The 24627-nt window shown below is 48.5% G+C and overlaps 1 protein-coding gene and 1 long non-coding RNA gene across 5 annotated transcripts in view; one reads left to right on the top strand and one right to left on the bottom strand.

Annotated features, from left to right (window-relative positions):
• Positions 1 to 24627, bottom strand: part of TEX12 (testis expressed 12) — a 207749-nt gene that overhangs the window by 46882 nt on the left and 136240 nt on the right. The window lies entirely within an intron of this gene.
• LOC134966451 (uncharacterized) overlaps positions 1 to 24627 on the top strand; it is a 186829-nt gene that overhangs the window by 139670 nt on the left and 22532 nt on the right. Inside the window, exon 3 of the long non-coding RNA XR_010188652.1 lies at positions 20034 to 20179. This is a non-coding gene — a long non-coding RNA (uncharacterized LOC134966451). The remainder of the gene's footprint in view (positions 1 to 20033; positions 20180 to 24627) is intronic.

The following is a 24627-nucleotide window of genomic DNA, read 5'->3' as shown; positions in this document are numbered from 1 at the left end:
TAGATGCAGTAGTGGGATCTACCTCATCATCAATTTGTAGAATAGGCTTAATAGCCTTCACTAGGTCAGGAACATAAACCTGAGTTGTAGGTTCCTCGTCAGAAGCAACTGTATCAGTGTCTGACAGATCAGTATATTCCCCATCCTCACCAGAAGAATTATCTGAAATATTACTGGATTATGAGGGAGCGGCCCGCTTAGATGACCCCAGAGTGACGTGGGGTAGACTTTTGTCTCACCAAAGATTGATTTAATTGTTGTATCTGGGAAGAGAGAGTGTCTGTCCAGGGTGGATTCACTACAGGGACAATATGTGGCTGCAATGGCACAGGAGGTCCCACAGGGGGCGTAAAACGTGTCACAAGCATATTCAGCATACTGGAGAATGCTGCCCAAGGTGGCTCCTGATTGGCTACAGGGGCTGCGGGCTGACTGGGAGATGTATGGCACCCAGTACACAAACCATTCATTAAAACTTCCCCCCAGGTAAATCCTTGGTGCAAGCACTGCATGATGCAGAAGTGTCCGCGGATTTCCCGCCCTGTGTTGCAGACATTATAGGGAATGAAGCCGCAGAGCATAACAGTACAAATAGCCAGACAAATACAATACCAGCAAATAACCCCCTGATTTATGTGACAGTAAATACAGGACACAATTAAAGAATTAAAGCGGTATGAGGTGACTGCAATACACAGTAAAACACACTAAACTGTATATACTGTGTAGCACTATATATGAGACCCTGGCGTACTTATCCCCCCCAGGGTAAAGAATACAGTGATAGCAATAGGTGTGATACACGAGGAGTGAAATCCACACAGCAGCTACAGGTACACTCATTCACAGTTACAATGCAGAAATTTGTTCAGACAAACAATAAAACTGCACTGGACTAGTAAAACTACACACATATAGATAGATAGATAGATAGATAGATAGATAGATAGATAGATAGATAGATAGATAGATAGATAGATAGATAGATAGATAGATAGATAGATAGATAGATAGATAGAACAACACACAGTCAGATACTGGATGTTTATCTCAGAATACTTGTACTAAATATTCAGGTAGAAGTACACTTGTTCTTAACTAACACTGTCTAAAATGACATGTAGAATACTTAAATGACTGTAAATGCACAGCGCTGAGTAAGCAGGCGGATTTACAGAGGAGACATTGCCCTGCAGTCCTGGAGATCAGCCGCAGCTACTTGTGTAAAGATGGCTCCCAAATCTCTGTCAGGTAGTGAGGGAGAGTAAAGAGCAGCTCCAGGGTGGAAACACCAGCAGAAGATGGCGCCCGGAGCTGGGGAAGGGGCTACAAGTCAATCACCTTATCCCCTATGCTGGTCCTCACCACCGGGTGCTGTGGAGCCTTGTTAAAATAAGAATTTACTTACCGATAATTCTATTTCTCGGAGTCCGTAGTGGATGCTGGGGTTCCTGAAAGGACCATGGGGAATAGCGGCTCCGCAGGAGACAGGGCACAAAAGTAAAGCTTTCCGATCAGGTGGTGTGCACTGGCTCCTCCCCCTATGACCCTCCTCCAAGCCAGTTAGGTACTGTGCCCGGACGAGCGTACACAATAAGGGAGGAATTTTGAATCCCGGGTAAGACTCATACCAGCCACACCAATCACACCGTACAACTTGTGATCTAAACCCAGTTAACAGTATGATAACAGCGGAGCCTCTGAAAAGATGGCTCACAACAATAAAAACCCGATTTTTGTAACTATGTACAAGTATTGCAGATAATCCGCACTTGGGATGGGCGCCCAGCATCCACTACGGACTCCGAGAAATAGAATTATCGGTAAGTAAATTCTTATTTTCTCTATCGTCCTAGTGGATGCTGGGGTTCCTGAAAGGACCATGGGGATTATACCAAAGCTCCCAAACGGGCGGGAGAGTGCGGATGACTCTGCAGCACCGAATGAGAGAACTCCAGGTCCTCCTTAGCCAGGGTATCAAATTTGTAGAATTTAGCAAACGTGTTTGCCCCTGACCAAGTAGCTGCTCGGCAAAGTTGTAAAGCCGAGACCCCTCGGGCAGCCGCCCAAGATGAGCCCACCTTCCTTGTGGAATGGGCATTTACATATTTTGGCTGTGGCAGGCCTGCCACAGAATGTGCAAGCTGAATTGTATTACACATCCAACTAGCAATAGTCTGCTTAGAAGCAAGAGCACCCAGTTTGTTGGGTGCATACAGGATAACAGCAAGTCAGTTTTCCTGACTCCAGCCGTCCTGGAACATATTTTCAGGGCCCTGACAACATCTAGCAACTTGGAGTCCTCCAAGTCCCTAGTAGGTGCAAGGCACCACAATAAGCTGGTTCAGGTGAAACACTGACACCACCTTAGGGAGAGAACTGGGGACGAGTCCGCAGCTCTGCCCTGTCCGAATGGACAAACAGATATGGGCTTTTTTGAGAAAAAACCACCAATTTGACACTCGCCTGGTCCAGGCCAGGGCCAAGAGCATGGTCACTTTTCATGTGAGATGCTTCAAATCCACAGATTTGACTGGTTTTAAACCAATGTGATTTGAGGAATCCCAGAACTACGTTGAGATCCCACAGTGCCACTGGAGGCACAAAAGGGGGTTGTATATGCAATACTCCCTTGACAAACTTCTGGACTTCAGGAACTGAAGCCAATTCTTTCTGGAAGAAAATCGACAGGGCCGAAATTTGAACCTTAATGGACCCCAATTTGAGGCCCATAGACACTCCTGTTTGCAGGAAATGCAGGAAACGACCGAGTTGAAATTTCTTTGTGGGGCCTTCCTGGCCTCACACCACGCAACATATTTTCGCCACATGTGGTGATAATGTTGTGCGGTCACCTCCTTTCTGGCTTTGACCAGGGTAGGAATGACCTCTTCCGGAATGCCTTTTTCCCTTAGGATCCGGCTTTCCACCGCCATGCCGACAAACGCAGCTGCGGTAAGTCTTGGAACAGACATGGTACTTGCTGAAGCAAGTCCCTTCTTAGCGGCAGAGGCCATAAGACCTCTGTAAGCATCTCTTGAAGTTCCGGGTACCAAGTCCTTCTTGGCCAATCCGGAGCCATGAGTATAGTTCTTACTCCTCTACGTCTTATAATTCTCAGCACCTTAGGTATGAGAAGCAGAGGAGGGAACACATACACCGACTGGTACACCCACGGTGTTACCAGAACGTCCACAGCTATTGCCTGAGGGTCTCTTGACCTGGCGCAATACCTGTCCCGTTTTTTGTTCAGACGGGACGCCATCATGTCCACCTTTGGTATTTCCCAACGGTTTACAATCATGTGGAAAAAACTTCCCGATGAAGTTTCCACTCTCCCGGGTGGAGGTCGTGCCTGCTGAGGAAGTCTGCTTCCCAGTTTCCATTCCCGGGATGAAACACTGCTGACAGTGCTATCACATGATTTTCCGCCCAGCGAAAAGTCCTTGCAGTTTTTGCCATTGCCCTCCTGCTTCTTGTGTCGCCCTGTCTGTTTACGTGGGCGACTGCCGTGATGTTTTTCCCACTGGATCAATACCGGCTGACCTTGAAGCAGAGGTCTTGCTAAGCTTAGAGCATTATAAATTTACCCTTAGCTCCAGTATATTTATGTGGAGAAAAGTCTCCAGACTTGATCACACTCCCTGGAAATTTTTTCCTTGTGTGACTGCTCCCCAGCCTCTCGGGCTGGGCTCCGTGGTCACCAGCATCCAATCCTGAATGCCGAATCTGCGGCCCTCTAGAAGATGAGCACTCTATAACCACCACAGGAGAGACACCCTTGTCCTTGGATATAGGGTTATCCGCTGATGCATCTGAAGATGCGATCCGGACCATTTGTCCAGCAGATCCCACTGAAAAGTTCTTGCGTGAAATCTGCCGAATGGAATTGCTTCGTAGGAAGCCACCATTTTTACCAGGACCCTTGTGCAATGATGCACTGTTTTTAGGAGGTTCCTGACTAGCTCGGATAACTCCCTGGCTTTCTCTTCCGGGAGAAACACCTTTTTCTGGACTGTGTCCAGAATCATCCCTAGGCACAGCAGACGTGTCGTCGGGATCAGCTGCGATTTTGGAATATTTAGAATCCACCCGTGCTGTTGTAGCAGTATCCGAGATAGTGCTACTCCGACCTCCAACTGTTCCCTGGACTATGCCCTTATCAGGAGATCGTCCAAGTAAGGGATAATTAAGACGCCTTTTCTTCGAAGAAGAATCATCATTTCGGCCATTACCTTGGTAAAGACCCGGGGTGCCGTGGACAATCCAAACGGCAGCGTCTGAAACTGATAGTGACAGTTCTGCACCACGAACCTGAGGTACCCTTAGTGAGAAGGGCAAATTTGGGACATAGAGGTAAGCATCCCTGATGTCCCGGGACACTATATAGTCCCCTTCTTCCTGGTTCGTTATCACTGCTCTGAGTGACTCCATCTTGATTTGAACCTTTGTAAGTGTTCAAAAAAAATTTTTTTTTTTTTTTTTTTTTTTTTAGAATAGGTCTCACCTAGCCTTCTGGCTTCAGTACCACAATATAGTGTGGAATAATACCCCTTTTCTTGTAGTAGGAGGGGTAATTTAATTATCACCTGCTGGGAATACAGCTTGTGAATTTTTTCCCATACTGCCTCCTTGTCGGAGGGAGACCTTGGTAAAGCAGACTTCAGGAGCCTGCGAAGGGGAAACGTCTCGACATTCCAATCTGTACCCCTGGGATACTACTTGTAGGATCCAGGGGTCCTGTACGGTCTCAGCGCCATGCTGAGAACTTGTCAGAAGCGGTGGAACGCTTCTGTTCCTGGGAATGGGCTGCCTGCTGCAGTCTTCTTCCCTTTCCTCTATCCCTGGGCAGATATGATCTTATAGGGACGAAAGGACTGAGGCTGAAAAGACGGTGTCTTTTTCTGCAGAGATGTGACTTAGGGTAAAAACGGCGGATTTTCCAGCAGTTGCCGTGGCCACCAGGTCCGATGGACCGACCCCAAATAACTCCTCTTCCTTTATACGGCAATACACCTTTTTGCCGTTTGGAATCTGCATCACCTGACCACTGTCGTGTCCATAACATCTTCTGGCAGATATGGACATCGCATTTACTCTTGATGCCAGAGTGCAAATATCCCTCTGTGCATCTCGCATATATAGAAATGCATCCTTTAAATGCTCTATAGTCAATAAAATACTGTCCCTGTCAAGGGTATCAATATTTTTAGTCAGGGAATCCGACCAAGCCACCCCAGCTCTGCACATCCAGGCTGAGGCGATCGCTGGTCGCAGTATAACACCAGTATGTGTGTATATACTTTTTATGATATTTTCCAGCCTCCTGTCAGCTGGTCCTTGAGGACGGCCCTATCTATAGACGGTACCGCCACTTGTTTTGATAAGCGTGTGAGCGCCTTATCCACCCTAAGGGGTGTTTCCCAACGCGCCCTAACTTCTGGCGGGAAAGGGTATACCGCCCATAATTTTCTATCGGGGGGAACCCACGCATCATCACACACTTTATTTAATTTATCTGATTCAGGAAAAACTACGGTAGTTTTTTCACATCCCACATAATACCCTCTTTTGTGGTACTTGTAGTATCAGAAATATGAAACACCTCCTTCATTGCCTTTAACGTGTGGCCCTAATAAGGAATACGTTTGTTTATTCACCGTCGACACTGGATTCAGTGTCCCTGTCTGTGTCTGTGTCGACCGACTAAAGTAAACGGGCGTTTTAAAACCCCTGACGGTGTTTTTGAGACGTCTGGACCGGTACTAATTGTTTGTCGGCCGTCTCATGTCGTCAACCGACCTTGCAGCGTGTTGACATTATCACGTAATTCCCTAAATAAGCCATCCATTCCGGTGTCGACTCCCTAGAGAGTGACATCACCATTACAGGCAATTGCTCCGCCTCCTCACCAACATCGTCCTCATACATGTCGACACACACGTACCGACACACAGCACACACACAGGGAATGCTCTGATAGAGGACAGGACCCACTAGCCCTTTGGAGAGACAGAGGGAGAGTTTACCAGCACACACCAAAAACGCTATAATTATATAGGGACAACCTTATATAAGTGTTTTCCCTTATAGCATCTTTTTTATATATTTCTAACGCCAAATTAGTGCCCCCCCTCTCTGTTTTAACCCTGTTTCTGTAGTGCAGTGCAGGGGAGAGCCTGGGAGCCTTCCCTCCAGCCTTTCTGTGAGGGAAAATGGCGCTGTGTGCTGAGGAGATAGGCCCCGCCCCTTTTTCGGCGGCCTCGTCTCCCGCTCATAACGGATTCTGGCAGGGGTTAAATATCTCCATATAGCCTCCGGAGGCTATATGTGAGGTATTTTTAGCCAAAATAGGTATTCATTTGCCTCCCAGGGCGCCCCCCTCCCAGCGCCCTGCACCCTCAGTGACTGCCGTGTGAAGTGTGCTGAGAGGAAAATGGCGCACAGCTGCAGTGCTGTGCGCTACCTTTAGAAGACTGAGGAGTCTTCTGCCGCCGATTCTGGACCTCTTCTTACTTCAGCATCTGCAAGGGGGCCGGCGGCAAGGCTCCGGTGACCATCCAGGCTGTACCTGTGATCGTCCCTCTGGAGCTGATGTCCAGTAGCCAAGAAGCCAATCCATCCTGCACGCAGGTGAGTTCACTTCTTCTCCCCTAAGTCCCTCGTTGCAGTGATCCTGTTGCCAGCAGGACTCACTGTAAAATAAAAAACCTAAGCTAAACTTTTCTAAGCAGCTCTTTAGGAGAGCCACCTAGATTGCACCCTTCTCGGCCGGGCACAAAAATCTAACTGGCTTGGAGGAGGGTCATAGGGGGAGGAGCCAGTGCACACCACCTGATCGGAAAGCTTTACTTTTGTGCCCTGTCTCCTGCGGAGCCGCTATTCCCCATGGTCCTTTCAGGAACCCCAGCATCCACTAGGACGATAGAGAAAATAAGAATTTACTTACCGATAATTCTATTTCTCGGAGTCCGTAGTGGATGCTGGGGTTCCTGAAAGGACCATGGGGAATAGCGGCTCCGCAGGAGACAGGGCACAAAAAGTAAAGCTTTTCCAGATCAGGTGGTGTGCACTGGCTCCTCCCCCTATGACCCTCCTCCAGACTCCAGTTAGGTACTGTGCCCGGACGAGCGTACACAATAAGGGAGGATTTTGAATCCCGGGTAAGACTCATACCAGCCACACCAATCACACCGTACAACTTGTGATCTAAACCCAGTTAACAGTATGATAACAGAGGAGCCTCTGAAAGATGGCTCCCTAAACAATAACCCGAATTAGTTAACAATAACTATGTACAAGTATTGCAGATAATCCGCACTTGGGATGGGCGCCCAGCATCCACTACGGACTCCGAGAAATAGAATTATCGGTAAGTAAATTCTTATTTTCTCTATCGTCCTAGTGGATGCTGGGGTTCCTGAAAGGACCATGGGGATTATACCAAAGCTCCCAAACGGGCGGGAGAGTGCGGATGACTCTGCAGCACCGAATGAGAGAACTCCAGGTCCTCTTTTGCCAGGGTATCAAATTTGTAGAATTTTACAAACGTGTTCTCCCCTGACCACGTAGCTGCTCGGCAGAGTTGTAATGCCGAGACCCCTCGGGCAGCCGCCCAAGATGAGCCCACCTTCCTTGTGGAACGGGCCTTAACAGATTTAGGCTGTGGCAGGCCTGCCACAGAATGTGCAAGTTGAATTGTGTTACAAATCCAACGAGCAATCGACTGCTTAGAAGCAGGCGCACCCAACTTGTTGGGTGCATACAGTATAAACAGCGAGTCAGATTTTCTGACTCCAGCCGTCCTTGAAATGTATATTTTTAAAGCTCTGACAACGTCCAACAACTTGGAGTCCTCCAAGTCGCTTGTAGCCGCAGGCACTACAATAGGCTGGTTCAGGTGAAACGCTGATACCACCTTAGGGAGAAAATGCGGACGCGTCCGCAGCTCTGCCCTATCCGAATGGAAAATTAAATAAGGGCTTTTATAAGATAAAGCCGCCAGTTCAGATACTCTCCTGGCGGAAGCCAGGGCCAGTAACATAGTCACTTTCCATGTGAGATATTTCAAATCCACATTTTTTAGTGGTTCAAACCAATGGGATTTGAGGAAATCTAAAACTACATTTAGATCCCACGGTGCCACCGGAGGCACCACAGGAGGCTGTATATGCAGTACTCCTTTGACAAAAGTCTGGACCTCAGGGACTGAGGCCAATTCTTTTTGGAAGAATATTGACAGGGCCGAAATTTGAACCTTAATAGAACCCAATTTGAGACCCATAGACAATCCTGATTGCAGGAAATGTAGGAAACGACCCAGTTGAAATTCCTCCGTCGGAGCACTCCGATCCTCGCACCACGCAACATATTTCCGCCAAATGCGGTGATAATGCTTCGCGGTGACTTCCTTTCTTGCCTTAATCAAGGTAGGAATGACTTCTTCTGGAATGCCTTTTCCTTTTAGGATCTGGCTGTCAGGAATCGACTCACCAAGCTGACATCTGTCCGCCGCTGCGGACTCCGTCCTGGGTCCCTGCGGTCATCTGTCGTCCACGTCCCTGCCATCGGACGCCATCATGGGCCTGGGAGCGCTCCTGTGACAGCGGGCGTGTAGCACGCCGCGTTCCCGCTAGGCCGCGGCATGGGCGCCGCCATGACAGTTTCCAACAGTCAGCATACAGCGGCCAATCCGGTGCTTGGCCGCACCCACTTTCCCTCACTCCACCAATGTCTGTGAACCAAGGGGTATATAAGAGACTGCAGGATCAGTCTGCAGGCATCCTGGACTTTGTGTCACTCCTGCGACCCATGTGAAAGGATCTGTTCCTGTTTCCTCCGTGTTCCTGGCTCTCTACCTAAGACTTGTACTCCTGGTTATTACACAGCTCCGTGGAACTTCAAGTCCCAGCAATACCTGCATTTCATCAACAGGCTTCACACCCATCATCATCTTGTGTGCTTCAGCCTTGCAGTAGAGACTGACTCCAGGTGTGTTCCATTCCTCCACCTGTGATACAGCTTGCTTGCTGTCAGTGCTTCACCACCTGCACTGTGGACTTAGTCAGACTCCTGCCTCTGCTACCAGGTTTGCCATTTAACATCTTCACTACCAAGTTCCATGTTTTAACCTGCACTGGTTTCCATACCAGAATCATCTTTACAAGTTATCATTTCATCTGTTTATTATCTTACCGGTTATCATTTCTCAGTCATCATTCATTCCGTTGCCATAAGACTTTCAGCTATTACGCTGTGTGATTGACATTTGCATTTATTATTATGATTATTTCTGCTGCCGTTCTGTTAACCATCTGTTGAATAAATATCATTGCGCTCATACGCAGAAACGTTATCCAGCCTCCTCGTTTTCTCCCATCCACCTCCACTGACCCACTAGCGCCCCCTCCGGGGACACAGTCAAAACACAATCTGACAGTAAGTCCAGGATCGATGGACTCGGATGGTGGACGGAGTGTGGGGTCAGAGGCCTTGCAAAATCTGGTCTCCCGTCTGGATGGTCAAGAGGCTGCGCAGCAGCAGATGTTCCAGTTCCTGCAAGGGATGTCCTCCCGGATAGATACACTACAGCAATCCCTGCCTAGTGTACACACTTCTGCAGTTCCTGTTACTCCAGCACCTGCCAGTACTGTGAGTTCCTCTACACCGGCTGCATCAGCTCCAGCGTCACGTCTGCACCTGCCCGTGCCAAGCAAGTATGATGGCAGTCCAAAGTTATGTCGCGGGTTTCTCAACCAATGTGAAATCCAGTTTGAGTTGTTGTCACATAATTTCCCCACGCCAAGATCCAAGGTTGCCTACATCATCTCCTTACTTTCTGGATCTGCTCTGAGCTGGGTGTCTCCTCTGTGGGAACGTGCTGACCCTCTGATTAACAACTACACAGAATTCGTGTCAACCTTCAGACGGATCTTTGACGAGCCTGGTCGTGCAACATCAGCTTCTGCTGACCTGATCCAACTTCGTCAAGGTACCCGTAGTATGGGACAATATGTCATTCAGTTCCAGACGTTGGCCGCAGAGATTCAGTGGAACAATCAGGCCCTGGTAGCAGCTTTCTGGCATGGACTTTCTGACCGGATCAAAGACGAACTGGCGACCCGCGACCTTCCTGTACAATTGTCTGAATTAATTTCCTTGTGCATCAAGTTGGACTCTCGCATCCGCGAACGCAATAATGAACGCGCTCGGAGTGAGCCACGCAGATCAAGGATGATACCCTCCGTACAGTTCCAGTCTCCCTCTTCTGACGAGCTTATGCAAGTAAATAGGTCCCGCCTAACTCCTGAAGAGCGGGCAAGAAGAATTCGTGAGAGACTTTGTCTGTATTGTGCGGCTGCAGGCCACCAGATTAACTCCTGCACAGTGCGTTCGGGAAACGCCAGATCCTGACTTGTAAAGGAGGAGTCAAGTTGGGATCTTCTAGACAAGCTCCTTCTAATCAAGACCTTATCCTTCCAGTGACATTAGAGACTTCAGTTGGGCTCCAGTCCGCATCAGCATTAGTGGACTGTGGAGCTGCAGGAAACTTCATCACCCAAGCTGCGGTAAAAAAATTTTCCTTGCCTATTTGTGAACTTTCCTGTCCAGTTTATATTACCGCCGTGGATGGTAGTCGAATCTCCAAGGGGAATATTTCCCATCAAACTGTACCAGTGGTCTTGGGAGTTGGATTCCTACACTCTGAACTGATTAAGTTCTTAGTCATTCCTCAAGCCACCCAGGAGATCGTCTTGGGCATGCCCTGGCTCCAGCTACATAATCCACAGTTTGACTGGTCAACGTTACAGCTTACCTCATGGGGTTCACATTGCCATCAGTCCTGTTTAGCCCAAATTTGTCCCATAAAGTCTACTGAAGTAAAGACACAGTCAAGTCTACCTGCGGCTTATCAAGATTTCTCTGATGTCTTTTGTGAGAAGGCCGCAGATGTCCTGCCGCCCCATAGGGAATGGGATTGTCCCATCGATCTCCTTCCTGGCAAGAAGCCACCTAGGGGGCGCACCTACCCGTTGTCTGTTCCTGAAACTGAGGCGATGAGCGATTATATCAGGGAGAACCTACAGAAGGGATTCATCCGTCCTTCATCATCACCCGCTGGTGCAGGCTTCTTCTTTGTCAAAAAGAAGGATGGAGGACTGCGTCCATGCATTGACTACCGAGGTCTCAATGACATTACCATTAAAAATAGTTATCCATTACCACTCATTACCGAATTATTCGACAGAGTTAAAGGAGCCCGCATCTTCACCAAGTTAGATCTCCGCGGTGCCTACAATCTCATCAGAATCCGGAGTGGTGACGAATGGAAGACAGCCTTTAACACTCGAGATGGCCATTACGAGTACCTGGTAATGCCATTCGGGTTGAGTAATGCTCCAGCAGTGTTCCAACACTTTGTGAACGAAATCTTCCGTGACGTTCTGTATAAGTACCTCGTTGTTTATCTGGATGATATCCTCATCTTCTCCCAAGACCTTCCATCTCATCGTCTACAAGTCCGTGAAGTCCTCCGACGTCTTCGTGAGAATCGGCTCTACGGTAAACTATCCAAATGCACCTTTGAAGTTCCCTCTATACCCTTCCTGGGTTATATAATTTCCGGATCGGATCTCCAGATGGACCCGACAAAGTTGGAAGCCATTGCCAATTGGTCCATCCCAAATTCTCTCAAGTCTATTCAGCGGTTCCTGGGATTTGCCAACTACTATAGGAAATTTATTCGGGGATTCTCCACTCTCATCGCTCCCATTACCAACCTGACTCGGAAAGGGGCAAATCATTCCAACTGGTCAGAAGAAGCTTTAGCAGCTTTCCAGAAGATCAAGCTGGCCTTTATGTCTGCTCCAGTCCTGTCTCAGCCAGATGTAAATAGACCGTTCGAGTTAGAGGTGGATGCCTCCACAGTTGGAGTTGGAGCTGTTCTCTCCCAGAAGGGAACCGATGGGAAAATCCACCCCTGTGGATTTTATTCTCGTAAATTCCTTCCTGCAGAAGCTAACTACTCCGTTGGAGATCAAGAACTACTGGCGATCAAGCTGGCCCTCGAGGAATGGAGGTATCTCCTAGAAGGGGCCAAACATCCGTTCAACATCTATACGGATCATAAAAACCTGCTATATTTAAAGGCAGCCCAGTGCCTTAATCCTCGCCAGTCCAGGTGGGCTATGTTTTTCTCACGTTTTAACTTTAAGCTTCATTTCCGCCCAGGTTCGCAGAATGTTAAAGCTGACGCTTTATCCCGATCTATGGAATCCGAAGAGGAAACGCCTGACTCAGTTCCACATTCCATCCTGAGTCCAGTGGTATTCGCTGCATCTCAAGTCTCCCCAGCTCCTCCTCCTGGTAAGACTTTTGTTTCCCCAGAACTCCGCCCTAAGTTGCTATCTTGGGCCCATCAATCCAAGTTCACCGGTCATCCTGGTGTCCTGAAGACCTTCAAGTTTCTCTCTGAGACATACTGGTGGCCAAAGATGAAGGCTGACATCAAGGATTTCGTGGCATCCTGTCCTAAGTGTGTGCAGCACAAGACTCCTCGTCAGTCTCCAGCAGGTCAGTTACAACCATTATCTGTTCCTAGTCGTCCCTGGTCACACCTGTCCATGGATTTTATCACCGACCTTCCTCCTTCCCAAGGATACAATACCATCTGGGTCGTAGTGGACAGATTTACCAAGATGGCCCATTTTGTTCCTCTCCAGGGTCTCCCTTCTGCCCCAAAACTTGCCCAAATCTTCCTACGGGAGATTTTCCGCTTACACGGTCTACCCTCAGAAATAATATCCGACCGAGGTGTACAGTTTGTAGCAAGGTTTTGGAGGGCTCTCTGTTCTGCCATGCAAGTCAAGCTGAAGTTTTCGTCATCTTACCATCCTCAGACGAATGGGCAGACAGAGAGGGTAAATCAAGAACTAGAGACGTTTTTAAGATTGTATGTTTCATCTTCTCAGGATGACTGGTTCGATCTGCTCCCATGGGCCGAGTTTGCCCACAACTTCCGCTACCACACTGCCACTGGGACAACACCATTCTTTGCGGTATATGGGCAGCATCCTCGTGTTCCAGACTTCCAAGAACTCCCTCATATGGACGTTCCTGCTGCCACTACTGCATTGACTCAGTTTTCTTCAATCTGGAAGAAGATTCACATTTCTCTCAAGAAGGCCTCCAGCCGGTATAAATACTTTGCTGACCGCAAAAGACGCGCGGTTCCTAGCCTGAAACCTGGGGACAAGGTTTGGCTGTCGACCCGTAACCTCCGTCTTAGGGTCCCGTCTATGAAATTTGCACCACGTTTCATTGGTCCCTTTCCTGTCGAAAAAGTCATTAACCCTGTGGCCTACAAACTGAAGTTACCACCTTCTCTTCGAATACCTAATGCTTTTCATGTTTCTCTCCTCAGACCTTTAGTCCTGAACCGTTTTCAGAGTGCTCTTCCAGTTGGCCCCAAAATTCGAACTCAGCGGGGCGTGGAATTCGAGATTGGCAAAATTCTGGATTCCCGTTGCCGGTATGGACGTCTCCAGTACCTGGTCGATTGGTCCGGTTATGGCCCAGAGGAGAGAAGTTGGGTAAATTCGATGGATGTCCATGCTCCAAGGTTGGTCCGTGTCTTCCATAACACTCATCCTTCCAAGCCACGTGGGTGTTCGGTGCCCACCCTTAAAGGGGGGGGTACTGTCAGGAATCGACTCACCAAGCTGACATCTGTCCGCCGCTGCGGACTCCGTCCTGGGTCCCTGCGGTCATCTGTCGTCCACGTCCCTGCCATCGGACGCCATCATGGGCCTGGGAGCGCTCCTGTGACAGCGGGCGTGTAGCACGCCGCGTTCCCGCTAGGCCGCGGCATGGGCGCCGCCATGACAGTTTCCAACAGTCAGCATACAGCGGCCAATCCGGTGCTTGGCCGCACCCACTTTCCCTCACTCCACCAATGTCTGTGAACCAAGGGGTATATAAGAGACTGCAGGATCAGTCTGCAGGCATCCTGGACTTTGTGTCACTCCTGCGACCCATGTGAAAGGATCTGTTCCTGTTTCCTCCGTGTTCCTGGCTCTCTACCTAAGACTTGTACTCCTGGTTATTACACAGCTCCGTGGAACTTCAAGTCCCAGCAATACCTGCATTTCATCAACAGGCTTCACACCCATCATCATCTTGTGTGCTTCAGCATTGCAGTAGAGACTGACTCCAGGTGTGTTCCATTCCTCCACCTGTGATACAGCTTGCTTGCTGTCAGTGCTTCACCACCTGCACTGTGGACTTAGTCAGACTCCTGCCTCTGCTACCAGGTTTGCCATTTAACATCTTCACTACCAAGTTCCATGTTTTAACCTGCACTGGTTTCCATACCAGAATCATCTTTACAAGTTATCATTTCATCTGTTTATTATCTTACCGGTTATCATTTCTCAGTCATCATTCATTCCGTTGCCATAAGACTTTCAGCTATTACGCTGTGTGATTGACATTTGCATTTATTATTATGATTATTTCTGCTGCCGTTCTGTTAACCATCTGTTGAATAAATATCATTGCGCTCATACGCAGAAACGTTATCCAGCCTCCTCGTTTTCTCCCATCCACCTCCACTGACCCACTAGCGCCCCCTCCGGGGACACAGTCAAAACACAATCTGACACTGGCGTTCAACCGCCATGCCGTCAAACGCAGCCGCGGTAAGTCTTGAAAGAGGCAGGGACCCTGTTGAAGCAGGTCCCTTCTCAGAGGTAGAGGCCACGGATCGTCCGTGACCATCTCTTGAAGTTCCGGGTACCAAGACCTTCTTGGCCAATCCGGAGCCACTAGTATCGTTCTTACTCAGCTTTGCCGTATGATTCTCAATACCTTTGGTATGAGAGGCAGAGGAGGAAACACATACACCGACTGGTACACCCAAGGTGTTACCAGCGCGTCCACAGCTATTGCCTGCGGATCTCTTGACCTGGCGCAATACCTGTCCAGTTTTTTGTTGAGGCGAGACGCCATCATGTCCACCATTGGTCTTTCCCAACGGTTTATTATCATGTGGAAAACTTCTGGATGAAGTCCCCACTCTCCCGGGTGAAGATCGTGTCTGCTGAGGAAGTCTGCTTCCCAGTTGTCCACGCCCGGGATGAACACTGCTGACAGTGCTATCACGTGATTCTCCGCCCAGCGAAGGATCCTGGCAGCTTCTGCCATTGCACTCCTGCTTCTTGTGCCGCCCTGTCTGTTTACATGGGCGACTGCCGTGATGTTGTCCGACTGGATCAACACCGGTCTTCCTTGAAGCAGAGGTTCCGCCTGGCTTAGAGCATTGTAGATTGCTCTTAGTTCCAGAATGTTTATGTGAAGAGACTTTTCCAGGCTCGACCACACTCCCTGGAAGTTTCTTCCTTGTGTGACTGCTCCCCAGCCTCTCAGGCTGGCGTCCGTGGTCACCAGGATCCAATCCTGTATGCCGAATCTGCGGCCCTCCAATAGATGAGCCCTCTGCAACCACCACAGAAGAGATACCCTTGTCCTTGGAGACAGGGTTATCCGCAGGTACATCTGAAGATGCGACCCTGACCATTTGTCCAACAGATCCCTTTGGAAAATTCTTGCATGGAATCTGCCGAATGGAATTGCTTCGTAAGAAGCCACCATTTTTCCCAGGACTCTTGTGCATTGATGTACAGACACCTTTCCTGGTTTTAGGAGGTTCCTGACCAGGTCGGATAACTCCTTGGCTTTTTCCTCGGGAAGAAAAACCTTTTTCTGAACCGTGTCCAGAATCATCCCTAGGAACAGCAGACTAGTTGTCGGCATTAATTGGGATTTTGGAATATTCAGAATCCATCCGTGCTGCTTTAGCACCTCTTGAGATAGTGCTAATCCCATCTCTAGCTGTTCTCTGGACCTTGCCCTTATTAGGAGATCGTCCAAGTATGGGATAATTAATACGCCTTTTCTTCGAAGAAGAATCATCATCTCGGCCATTACCTTTGTAAAGACCCGAGGTGCCGTGGACAAACCAAACGGCAGCGTCTAAAACTGATAGTGACAGTTTTGTACAACGAACCTGAGGTACCCCTGGTGTGAGGGGTAAATTGGAACGTGGAGATACGCATCCTTGATGTCCAAGGATACCATAAAGTCCCCTTCTTCCAGGTTCGCTATCACTGCTCTGAGTGACTCCATCTTGAACTTGAACTTCTTTATGTACAGGTTCAAGGACTTCAGATTTAGAATAGGCCTTACCGAGCCATCCGGCTTCGGTACCACAAATAGAGTGGAATAATACCCCTTCCCTTGTTGTAGAAGAGGTACCTTGACTATCACCTGCTGAGAGTACAGCTTGTGAATGGCTTCCAAAACCGTCTCCCTTTCGGAGGGGGATATTGGTAAAGCAGACTTCAGGAAAAGGCGAGGTGGATCTGTCTCTAATTCCAACCTGTACCCCTGAGATATTATCTGCAGGATCCAGGGATCTACCTGCGAGTGAGCCCACTGCGCGCTGTAATTTTTGAGACGACCGCCCACCGTCCCCGAGTCCGCTTGAGAAGCCCCAGCGTCATGCTGAGGCTTTTGTAGAAGCCGGGGAGGGCTTCTGTTCCTGGGAAGGAGCTGCCTGTTGCTGTCTCTTCCCTCGACCTCTGCCTCGTGGCAGATATGAATAGCCCTTTGCTCTCTTATTTTTAAAGGAACGAAAGGGCTGCGGTTGAAAAGTCGGTGCCTTTTTCTGTTGGGGAGTGACTTGAGGTAGAAAGGTGGATTTCCCGGCTGTAGCCGTGGCCACCAAATCTGATAGACCGACTCCAAATAACTCCTCCCCTTTATACGGCAAAACTTCCATATGCCGTTTTGAATCCGCATCGCCTGTCCACTGTCGCGTCCATAAAGCTCTTCTGGCCGAAATGGACATAGCACTTACCCGTGATGCCAGTGTGCAGATATCCCTCTGTGCATCACGCATATAAAGAAATGCATCCTTTATTTGTTCTAACGACAGTAAACTATTGTCCCTGTCCAGGGTATCAATATTTTCAATCAGGGACTCTGACCAAACTACCCCAGCACTGCACATCCAGGCAGTCGCTATAGCTGGTCGTAGTATAACACCTGCATGTGTGTATATACTTTTTTGGATATTTTCCATCCTCCTATCTGATGGATCTTTAAGTGCGGCCGTCTCAGGAGAGGGTAACGTCACTTGTTTAGATAAGCGTGTTAGCGCCTTGTCCACCCTAGGAGGTGTTTCCCAGCGCTCCCTAACCTCTGGCGGGAAAGGGTATAATGCCAATAATTTCTTTGAAATTATCAGCTTTTTATCAGGGGCAACCCACGCTTCATCACACACGTCATTTAATTCTTCTGATTCAGGAAAAACTATAGGTAGTTTTTTCACACCCCACATAATACCCTGTTTAGTGGTACCTGTAGTATCAGCTAAATGTAACGCCTCCTTCATTGCCAAAATCATATAACGTGTGGCCCTACTGGAAAATACGGTTGATTCGTCACCGTCACCACTGGAATCAGTGCCTGTGTCTGGGTCTGTGTCGACCGACTGAGGCAAAGGGCGTTTCACAGCCCCTGACGGTGTTTGAGGCGCCTGGACAGGCACTAATTGATTGTCCGGCCGCCTCATGTCGTCAAACGACTGCTTAAGCGAGTTGACGCTATCCCGTAATTCCACAAATAAAGGCATCCATTCTGGTGTCGACCCCCTAGGAGGTGACATCCCCATATTTGGCAATTGCTCCGCCTCCACACCAATATCGTCCTCATACATGTCGACACACACGTACCGACACACAGCAGACACACAGGGAATGCTCTACACGAAGACAGGACCCACTAGCCCTTTGGGGAGACAGAGGGAGAGTCTGCCAGCACACACCAAAAAAGCGCTATATATGACAGGGATAGCCTTATAATAAGTGCTCCCTTATAGCTGCTTTATATATATCAAAATATAGCCATTAAATTTGCCCCCCCTCTCTGTTTTACCCTGTTTCTGTAGTGCAGTGCAGGGGAGAGACCTGGGAGCCGTCCTGACCAGCGGAGCTGTGAGAGGAAATGGCGCCGTGTGCTGAGGAGATAGGCCCCGCCCCTTTTCCGGCGGGCTCGTCTCCCGCTATTTTGTGAATCCAGGCAGGGGTTAAATATCTCCATATAGCCTCTGGGGGCTATATGTGAGGTATTTTTAGCCTTTTAATAGGTTTTCATTTGCCTCCCAGGGCGCCCCCCCCCAGCGCCCTGCACCCTCAGTGACTGCGTGTGAAGTGTGCTGAGAGGAAAATGGCGCACAGCTGCAGTGCTGTGCGCTACCTTTAGAAGACTGCAGGAGTCTTCAGCCGCCGATTCTGGACCTCTTCTTACTTCAGCATCTGCAAGGGGGCCGGCGGCGCGGCTCCGGTGACCATCCAGGCTGTACCTGTGATCGTCCCTCTGGAGCTGATGTCCAGTAGCCAAGAAGCCAATCCATCCTGCACGCAGGTGAGTTCACTTCTTCTCCCCTCTGTCCCTCGTTGCAGTGATCCTGTTGCCAGCAGGAATCACTGTAAAATAAAAAACCTAAGCTAAACTTTCTCTAAGCAGCTCTTTATGAGAGCCACCTAGAATTGCACCCTTCTCGGCCGGGCACAAAAATCTAACTGGAGTCTGGAGGAGGGTCATAGGGGGAGGAGCCAGTGCACACCACCTGATCTGGAAAAGCTTTACTTTTTGTGCCCTGTCTCCTGCGGAGCCGCTATTCCCCATGGTCCTTTCAGGAACCCCAGCATCCACTAGGACGATAGAGAAAAGGATTTATGTGAAATCCGACCTGTGCTCCCTGCCCTGGTGGATATAGTGGGGTCCCTGTATGACCAGTGTCCACGCCAGCGTTGCGATCCATCTCCTAAGACCGCGACCGGAACACGATTTCAGCGGGTCCCATCTGGGGGACCTCTTACCTCCTCCCAAAGAAGCAGTCATGCGACCCTGGAGAGCGCCAGCGGTGTGTGCCTGGAAACCGGATCGCCTCCGCCACAAGTACTCGGGAACTCGGCCAGCGGGAGTATGCGGCGCTGCTGGGGAGGTGTTGGAGCCGCAGCACAGTATGTCACTAGGACATAAAAGTGCTGCAGCCCTTGAAGAATCTGCTAACAAAAGCTCTTTTCAGGGCTGTTAAGTGACCTCTGCAGACACCAACTTACAAACTGAGCTCCAGTGTCCGGAGGCAGGGTTATAGAGGAGGCCATGCAATGCATCCTGGGAACAGTCAAAGCTTTAGCCTGTTGGTTCCTCTGGATCAATAGCCAACTCTACACCCCCAATGTATTCCCTGTGGAACACAGTGTACCCTGTTGCAGAAACACCCTATACTGCAAATATTGTTTGATAAATAGGCCACCTATGTATTCAATGAGGAGGCAGATAATGTAACATTGATAATTTTCTTATGATGGAAATACTGTTTTATTAATATATTAGGGGGAAATTATTGTTTAATTTTATTATAAGAGCAATATTATTGATTATATGTCAAGGTTTATTGATGTTTAATTTTTTTTATGAGGAACCACCGACGTGTATACCCCTCATGGGTGAAGAGCAATGTTAGCCTTTTATTTTAATAATAGTAATTTATATAGCATTTATATAGCGCTCTTTCTCCAACAGGACTCCAGGCGATCATATAGGATTGCTCTCTCCACAAATGTTGTTTTTGTTTTTTTAGAAATCTAGTTTAGGCAAATGGAAAGCTTACTCGCCAGACAGAGGCACCTCTACTGTTCAAACATTTTTCGATAATGTTTCCGGTGACTTATAAACTACTTATTACATTCTGCAATTTGTATTCAGTTAAGTGGAAAAATCTAGAAAGCAACTTGCATTGACTTTTGTTTGGAAAAAAAATGGTTTTCTGGCAATTTTTCATGATTTAGCCTCTCTTACATATGGCGACATACTACTGGAACATAGTTTTTACAAATGTACAGGGTATTACATTACTTTCCAGCTTTACTGTGTTTATGTTTCTTTAATCTCTCGCTACATAGGAGACAAGGCCAATCGTATCTTCACTCACCTGTCCCACAAATTTTACTTGGAAGCATGTGGGATGCGGGAGGATGGCCCGCACTCCTGGGAGCCAACGACTTCCCAAAAATCAGTAGATTCCTGTACATTCCGGGACGGTCGGCAAGTATGCTACATTTCAGTTACCTCTGCATTTACTTGCACACGCCACATTACTGTATTTCCAGCAAGACCTCAAAATACAGTTTTGGCCTAGCTTGTACTCGATTATTTATTTATGTATTACTACTCATTTATATAGAGCACACACATTCCGCATTTGTCCATTTCCATATTTGGCAATTCACATCAGTCTCCCTGCCCCGTGGAACTCATAATCTATATTCGCTATCATATGTACACGCACACGAATTCACACTAGGGTTAATTTTGGTAAGAGACGATTAACCTACTACTGTACAGTATATTTTTGGATTGTGGGAGGAAACCGGAGTACCTGGAGTAAACCTTTGTGGGAGAATACACAAACTCCACATAGTTAGGACCATCGTGGGAATCGAACTCATTACCTCAGTGATGTGAGGCAGTATTGCTAATCATTACACCATCCATACTCTATGCATCATCCTGTCATAGATATAAGGTCATGCCCTGTAAAAATAGGATTTTAATTACCTACCGGTAAATAATTTTCTCGTAGTCCGTAGAGGATACTGGGGTCCACTTAGTACCATGGGGTATAGACGGGTCCACTAGGAGCCATGGGCACTGTAAGAATTTGATAGTGTGGGCTGGCTCCTCCCTCTATGCTCCTCCTACCAGACTCAGTCTAGGAAACTGTGTCCGAGGAGACGGACATGCTTTGAAATAAGGATAGATAAGGATAGTGGTAAGATTCAGAACATGTAGAACTTAGCAAACGTGTTCGAACCTGATCAAGTAGCTGCTCGGCAGAGCTGTAAAGCCGAGATACCCCGGGCAGTCGCTCAGGAAGAACCCACCAACCTAGTAGAGTGGGTCTGTACAGATACTGGACATGGCAAACTTGCCATGGAATCAGGGCCGGTTCCACGGTTTTCAGCGCCCCGGGCGGGCAATAGGGGCGTGGCTGAAATGATGTGCAGTGCGCGATGACGTCATCGCGCACCGCACAGTAAAGGTCCTCTCCACGAAGGGAAACTAGACGCGTAGCGTCTAGTTCCCTTCACGGCGGGGGGCCGCGGCAGCGGGGGGCACAGCACTGACAGCAGCAGCGGATCTTGCCATGGTGCGGCGCCCTCCAGAAGGCGCCGGCGCCCTCCGGATGGCGGCGCCCCGGGCAAAAGTCCTGCTTGCCCGTGGCAAGATCCGCTACTGCATGGAAAAAACATGCTGTATAGTAAGTTTGATCCAGCGTGCAATAGTCTGCTTTGAAGCAGGACACCCAATCTTATTGGGATCATAAAGAACAAACAGTGAGTCCGTCTTACTGTGACGAGCTGTTCTTTTCACATATACCTTCAAAGCCTTCAAAACATCCAAAGACTTTGAAGTAGCAGAGGTGTCGGTGACAACCGGGACCACAATAGGTTGGTTAATGTGAAACGTGATGAGGCCTGAGTTCAGCTCTGTCCTCATGGAAAATTAAATAGGGACTTTTGTGAGACAAAGCCCACAGCTCCGACACACGTCTTGCTGAAGCCAAGGCCAACAGTGTGACGGTCTTCCACATAAGATATTTTACGTCCAACTCCTGTAATGGCTCAAACCAGCCCAATTGGAGGAACTACAGCACCAGATTGACATCCCAAGGTGCCATGGGAGGCACAAAGGGAGGTTGGATGTGCAGAACACCTTTCAAGAACGTCTGGACCTTAGGTTGAGAAGCCAATTGTTTCTGAAAGAAAATGGACAAGGACGAAATCTGGATTTTTATGGAGCCCAGACGTAGGCCCACATCTACTCCTGCTTGTAGAAAAATCAGGAACCGTCCTAGATGGAATTCACCGCAGAAATTTTTCTGCTCTCACACCAAGAGACATATTTCTTCCAAATATGATGTTAATGCTTAGACGTTACCCCCTTCCTGGCTTGGTTAACCTTGTTAGGGATCCCTCTCCTGGCTAGAATCAGCCGTTCAACCTCCATGCCGTCAAACGTAGCCGTAGTAAGTCCTGATAGATGAACGGGCCCTGTTGCAGAAGATCCTTGCGAAAAAGTAGAGGCCACGAATCTTCGAGGAGCATCTCCAGAAGGTTCGCGTACCAGGCCCTTCTTGGCCAGTCCGGAGCAATTAGAATTGCTTGAACCTTTTCCCTTTTTATTCTCTTTAGAATTCTTGGGATCAGAGGAAGTGGAGTAAACACGTACACAATCTGATAGACCCATGGAGTCATCAGGGCGTCTACTGCCACCGCCTGTGGGTCTCTCGACCTGGAACAATACTGCTTGAGCTTCTTGTTGAGACGAGACCATCATGTCGATCTGTGTTGATATTATTGGAAGGATGACTTCCTGACTGGACATTCTTCCTTGAAACTGCACCCCCTGAGTGACTGCTCCCCAACCTCTGAGGCTTGCTTCTGTAGTTAGTAGAATCCAGTTCTGAATTCTGAACCTCGATGAGGTGAGAAGTCTGTAGCCACCACAGAAGGGAGATCATGGCTTTTGGCGATAGACGGATCCTCAGGTGCATGTGAAGATGCGATCCTGACCATTTGTCCAACAGATCGAGCTGGAAGGGTCGTCCGTGAAACCTTCCGTATTGAAGAGCCTTGTAAGAGGCCACCATTTTACCCAGAAGGCGAATGCATAGACGCACCGATATCCGGGTTGGCTTCAGGACATCCCGAACCATCGACTGGATTACTAATGTCTTTTCCAATGGAAGGAACACCTTCTGTGACTCCGTATCCAGTATCATTCCCAGGAATGGGAGCCTCCGTGTTGGCTCTAGGTGAGATTTCGGAAGGTTCAGAATCCACCCATAATCCTGGAGAAGTTTGGTTGAGAGAGCAATGCTGTCCATCACCCTTTCCCTGGACGGTGCTTTTATCAGGAGATCGTCCAGGTGCGGAATTATGTTCACTCCCTGTTTGCGGAGTAGAAGCATCATCTCTGCCATCACTTTGGTGAACACCCTCAGTGCCGTGGAGAGGCCAAATGGCATGGCCTGGAATTAGTAGTGACAGTCCTGCAGTGCAAACCGTAGATAAGCCTGATGAGGCGGCCAGATCGGAATGTGAAGGTACGCATCCTTGATATCGAGACACTAGGAATTCCCCCTCCTTCTGACCTGAGATTATTGCTCTGAGACTCCATCTTGAATTTGAACATTCGTAAGTACGGGTTCAACGACTTGAGGTTCAAAATTGGTCTTACCGAACCGACTGGTTTCAGTACTACAAACAAGTTGGAATAGTACCCCTTGTTTAGCTGATGAGGTGGAACTGGAACAATGACGTGAGTCAGTACCAGTTTTTGGATGGCATGTTGTAAAGTTATACTTGCCTCTTGTGAAACTGGCAAGCCTGGTTTGAAGAATCTGTGAGGTGGAACTCTAGTCTGTAGCCCTGGGAAATAGGATCTAAGACCCAGGGATCTTGGCACGAATTTGACCAGATTTGACTGAAGAATTGTAGGCGTGCTCCCACCTAACAGCCTTCCAGGCATTGCGGTCCACCGACATGCTGAAGTCTTTGAGGAAGCGGAGCCTGAGCTCTGTTCCTGAGTACCTGCTGCTGTTGGTTTGCGTGGTTTACCTCTTGCGCCGCTGGAGGACGTAGAAGCACCTCTGGATTTGCCCTCGAACTTGGCCGTCCGAAAGGCCTGTAACTTAGAAGCTGAATAAGTCTTCTTGGTTGGGGGGGCTGCGGAAGGAAGATACATAGACTTACCCGCAGTAGCTGTGGAGATCCATTTGTCTAATTCATCTCCGAACAAGGCCTCTCCTGTGAATGGTAGGCCTTCCACGCCTTTCCTGGAATCCGCGTCAGCAGTCCACTGGCGTAGCCACAAGCCCCGGCGTGCAGACACTGCCATAGCAGTGGTGCGAGAGTTAAGCACGCCTATTTCCTTTATGGCTTCCACCATAAAGTTCACAGAGTCCTATATATGCTGCAGGAGTAAGACAACATAGCCCCTAGATAAGGAATCTAACCCCTCAATTAGGTTACCTGACCATTTAGCAATGGCTTTATTGATCCACGCACATGCAATAGTGGGTCTTTGGGCCACCCCAGCAGCTGTGTACAAAGATTTGAGTGTAGTCTCAATTTTACGATCAGCCGTGTCTTTCAGAGAGGCTGCACCAGGAACAGGCAATACAATCTTATGTGACAGCCTAGAGACTGATGCGCCCACTATCGGTGGATTTTCCAATTTTTTCCTATCCGCCAGAGGAAAAGGAAAAGATGAGAACAACCTTTTAGGGATCTGAAACTTTTATGAGGATTAACCCATGGTTCTTCAAACAGGGTATTCAATTCCTTTGACGCAGGAAAAGTGACTGAGGACTTCTTTTTTACATTAAAATAAGATTAATCACATTCCTCTGACACATTATCAGGAATATGCAGAACATCTCTTTCTCACTGCGGGACAATTTTGTAGAAAGAGTTGAGATCATTCCCTTAA

This window comes from Pseudophryne corroboree, chromosome 10, assembly GCF_028390025.1.
Source record: "Pseudophryne corroboree isolate aPseCor3 chromosome 10, aPseCor3.hap2, whole genome shotgun sequence".
In the NCBI taxonomy this organism is placed as follows: domain Eukaryota; kingdom Metazoa; phylum Chordata; class Amphibia; order Anura; family Myobatrachidae; genus Pseudophryne; species Pseudophryne corroboree.
The sequence above is the reverse complement of the archived record's forward strand: the minus strand, read 5'-3'. Positions and strand labels throughout refer to the sequence as shown.